The sequence below is a fragment of the Arachis hypogaea genome, chromosome 11 (assembly GCF_003086295.3).
Source record: "Arachis hypogaea cultivar Tifrunner chromosome 11, arahy.Tifrunner.gnm2.J5K5, whole genome shotgun sequence".
Taxonomy (NCBI): Eukaryota; Viridiplantae; Streptophyta; class Magnoliopsida; order Fabales; family Fabaceae; genus Arachis; species Arachis hypogaea.
The window spans coordinates 97,268,444-97,273,301 of NC_092046.1; the positions used below are offsets into that span (position 1 = coordinate 97,268,444).

The 4,858-nt window shown below is 35.6% G+C and overlaps 1 non-coding gene across 1 annotated transcript; it reads left to right on the forward strand.

The window, feature by feature from the left end:
* The first annotated feature begins 686 nt into the window (after positions 1-686).
* LOC112724928 (small nucleolar RNA R71) lies at positions 687-790 on the forward strand. Its single transcript, XR_003164067.1, has one exon. It is a non-coding gene; the product is annotated as a small nucleolar RNA R71 (small nucleolar RNA).
* Positions 791-4,858: the final 4,068 nt, after the last annotated feature.

Genomic DNA, 4,858 nt, shown 5'->3' on the forward strand with positions numbered 1-4,858 from the left:
GTAAGTTCAGTGGAATCTCTATGGTCTCTGTATGAGCCTTAGATTCCTTTGGTTCCTCATTAGGGATCTCCTGAGTGGCCAGTGGACGTCCATTGAGGTCTTCCTCAATGGAATTCACTGCCTCTCCCTCCTCTATAGGTTCAGCCGTGTGGGGTATGTTGATGGCCTTGCACTCTCTTTTTGGATTCTCTTCTATATTGCTTGGGAGAGTACTAGGGGGAGTTTATTAACTTTTTTACTGAGCTGACCCACTTGTGACTCCAAATTTCTAATGGAGGACCTTGCTTCAGTCATGAAAGGTCTTAGATAGATTAAAGACTATAGTTGCTAAGTCAGAGTGGCTCTGCTTAGAATTCTCTGTCTGTTGCTGAGAAGATGATAGAAAGGGTTTACTATTGCCAAACCTGTTTCTTCTGAGAAATCATATTGACTTGCTGAGTCAATATTTTATTCTGAGCCAATATTGCATTCAAAGTATCAATCTCAAGAACTCCTTTCTTCTGAGTTGTCACATTATTCACAGGATTTCTTTCAGAAGTATACATGAATTGGTTATTTACAACCATTTCAATGAGTTCTTGGGCTTCTTCAGATGAAGAGATCCACCAGCAGAGTTGTCCAATGACATCTTGGACAATTCAGACAGACCATCAGAGAATATGCATATGATGCTCCATTCTGAAAGCATGCCAAAAGGACACCTTCTGATCAATTACTTGTATCTTTCCCAAGCTTCATAGAGGGATTCACCTTCCTTCTGTCTGAAGGTTTGGACTTACACTCTAAGCATGCTCAATTTTTTAGGTGGAAAGAATTTGGCCAAGAAAGTATTGACTAACTTTTCCCAAGAGTTCAGGCTATCTTTAGGTTGTGAGTCCAACCATGTCCTAGCTCTGTCTCTTACAGCAAAGGGAAAAAGCATAAGTCTGTAGACCTCAGGATTAACCCCATTGGTCTTAACAGTGTCACAGATTTGCAAGAATTCAACTAAAAACTGATGAGGATCTTCCAATGGAAGTCCATGAAACTTGCAATTCTGCTGCATTAGAGAAATTAATTGAGGCTTAAGCTCAAAGTTGTTTTCTCCAATTGTAGGAATTGAGATGCTCCTTCCACAGAAGTCAGAAGAGGGTGCAATAAAGTCACCAAGCATCTTCCTTGCATCTCCACCATTGTTGTTGGGTTCGGCCATCTCTTCTTCTCTTTCGAAAAATTCTGTCAGGTCCTCTCCAGAGTGTTGTGCTTTAGCTTCTCTTAGCTTCCTCTTTAGAGTCCTTTCAAGTTTCGGATCAGCCTCAACAAGAATGTTCTTATCCTTGCTCCTGCTCATATGAAAAAGAAGAGAACAGAAAAGAATAGGAATCCTCTATGTCACAGTATAGAGATTCCTTTCTGTGAGTAGAAGAATAGAAGAGTAGAATGAATAAGAGAGAAGATGAAGAATTCGAACACAGAGAGGGAGAATGGGTTCGAATTATAAGAAGAAGAGAAGTGTTAGTAAATAAATAAATAAATAGAAAGAGATGAGAGAGAGAGAGAGAATTCGAATTTCAAATTAAAATAAAAGGAAAATATTTTTGTTTTTATTTTAATTATTGGTTAGTATCGAAAATTAAAAAGAGAAATAAAATAAAATTTGAAAATTAAATAAATTACTTAATTAAAAAGATTTTTGAAAAAGTGGTTAGTGATTTTCGAAAATTGGAGAGAGAAAAGTAGTTAGGTAGTTTTGAAAAAGATATGATTGAAATAGTAAACTTTTAAAATCAAACAAAAAGTTAAGTGGTTAATTGAAAAAGATTTGAAAAACAATTTTGAAAAGATAAGAATTTAGAAATGATTTTGAAAGGATATGATTTGAATTTTATTTTGAAAAAGATTTGAAAAGGAAATTAAAAAGACTTGATTTTGAAAATTAAAGTTGATTACTTGACTAACAAGAAACTAAAAGATATGATTCTAGAATTTAAAGATTGATCCTTTCTTAATAGGCAAGTAACAACTTAAAATTTTTCAATCAAAATATTAATTGTTAGCATTAATTTTGAAAATATGAAATAAAAATAAGAAAAAGATTTTGAAAATCGAACTTTAAAATTTTCGAAAATATTAAGAAGGAAATTGAAAAAGATTTGATTTTTGAAAAAGAATTGAAAAGATAGAATTTTTAAATTGAAAATTTGACTTGATTAATAAGAAACAACTAAATTTTAAAACTTTATGATTAAATCAATTCAAATTTCAAAATTTATGAGTGAAATAAGGGAAATATTTTTTTTTATTTTTTAATTTTAATGAAGAAAGAGAAAAACATAAAAATGATGCAAAACACAAGAAATTAAGATCAAAACTAATAATGCATGCAAGAACACTTTGAATGTCAAGATGAACACCAAAACACTTTGAAGATCAAGATGAACATCAAGAACATATTTTTGAAAATTTTTAAAAAAAGAAAGATATGCAAGACACCAAACTTAAAAACTTTCATTCTATAGACACCAATAATTAAAAAATGCATATGAAAAACAAGAAAAGACACCAACAAGACAAATTTAAATATCAAACAAAGAAAATCATCAAGAACAACCTGAAGATCATAAATGACACATGCAATTGACACCAAACTTAAAATTTGACACTAGACTCAAACAAGAAACACAAAATATTTTTGATTTTATGATTTTATTTTTTTCTTTGTAATTTTTTGAAAATTAATTGGAAAAAAATAAATTCAAAATTTTTAATAGGAATTCCAGGAATCATGCAATGTTAGTCTAAAGCTTCAGTTTAAAAAGATTAGACATGGCTTGCCAAGCTTCAGCAGGACATTACATACAACAGCTAAATTGATGAGAAAGACAAAGAAGCTCTTCTAAGGATAAGTGAAACCTCGGTCCAAAAGATTAGACATGGCTTAACAGCCAGCCAGGATTCAACATATCTCATGAAACTCTAGAATTCATTCTTAAGAATTCTGAAGAACATATATTTTTATTATTATTAAATTTTTTTTTGAAATTTTTTTCGAAAATAATTAAAAATAAAAAAAAAGCTTAAACATAAAATAAAAGTACCTAATCTGAGCAACAAGATGAACCGTCAGTTGTCCAAACTCGAACAATCCCCAGCAACGGTGCCAAAAACTTGGTGCACGAAATTATGATCTCAACTGCGCCAACATCTTAGTACGCACGATTGTAATCTCAATTATTCTTCACAACTCCGCACAACTAACCAGCAAGTGCACTGGGTCGTCCAGGTAATAAACCTTATGTGAGTAAGGGTCGATCCCACAGAGATTGTCGGCTTGAAGCAAGCTATGGTCATCCTTGTCAATCTTAGTCAGGCAGATTCAAATGGTTATGAGGTTTTGATAATTAAAATATAAATAAAATATAAAATAGGATAGAGATACTTATGTAATTCATTGGTGGGAATTTCAGATAAGCGTCTGGAGATGCTTTATTGCTTCAGAACCTCTGCTTTCCTATTGCCTTCTTCCAACCATGCATTAACTCCTTCCATGGCAAGCTGTATGATCCTCTCGGATGAAAACAAATCCATCTGCGCTGTCACCGCAGGGCTAATCATCTGTCGGTTCCCGCTAGCATCGGAATAGGACCATTGTCCTTTTGCACACTATCAGTTTTCCCCTACATTCGCAGGTTTGAAGCTCGTCACAGTCATTCCTTCCCAGATCCTACTGGAATACCACAGACAAGGTTTAGACTTTCCGAATCCCAGGAATGGCTGCCAATGATTCTAGCCTATGCCACGAAGGTTCTAATCTTAGATTAGAAACCCAAGAGAATATACTCCAGCTGTCATCTAATGACTACGTTGAACATCATGTAGATCGCTTTGTGGTTGTCAGGCACGCGACCTTGGCTAAGCGAGTAACAAAGATTGGGTGATTGTCACGGGTCACCCCTTCATTCTGACTTAACTGAATTAAGTACGAGAGTATATCTTGGAGAAGAAGTAGTCGTGAATTGAATGAAAAAATAGTACAACCCTGAAAGAAGTAGGCGTGAATTAAGTACGAGAGTATATCTTAGATTTCAACCCTGAAAGTGTGAGATTGGCATTCAACTTGCCTCTAATGCAAGGAGATCCTCATCCTTACACTAGGAGAGTCAACTTTGATCAGAGATTGGATCAAATGCTCTCAAACATCTGTGTGGAAGGAGCACAGTGGAAAAGGGATTCCCAAGGCAAGTCCATTCAACTAAGAAGGGTTGACCTAAAGCCCATAGCTAGAGGATAGTTGGAATTCATCCAAAGATCCATCATCCCGACTAGTAATCGGTCAGAAGTGACTGTTGATAGAGCCATCGTGATCCATTGCATCATGATTAGTAGTGAGGTGGAAGTACATGAGGTGATTCCTCAAGAACTGTACAAGGTAGCTGAGAAGCATCACACCAATGCAAGGTTGGCATTCCTACACCTCATCTGTCATCTATGCAATTCAGCTGGAATTGTCATAGAAGGAGATATCTTCATTAGGGAGGATAAGCCCCTCATTAAGAAGAGGATAGAGCAAACCAAAGACCATGCACAAGAGCACATGTAGCCGCCTCATTATGAGATCCCTGAGATGCCTCAAGGGATGTATTTTCCTCCCCAAAGCTACTTGGGTCAATGGCAAACTTCTCTTTGAGAACTGAGCACTAACATGGAGGAATTGAGGGTGGAGCATCATGAGCACTCCATCACTCTCAATGAAATAAGAGAAGATCAAAGAGCCATATGGGAAGACCAAAGGGCTATAAGGGAAGAGCAACAAAGGCGAAGGAATGATATTGAAGAGATCAAGCATCACATTGGATCGTCAAAGAGGAGCACTAGCCGC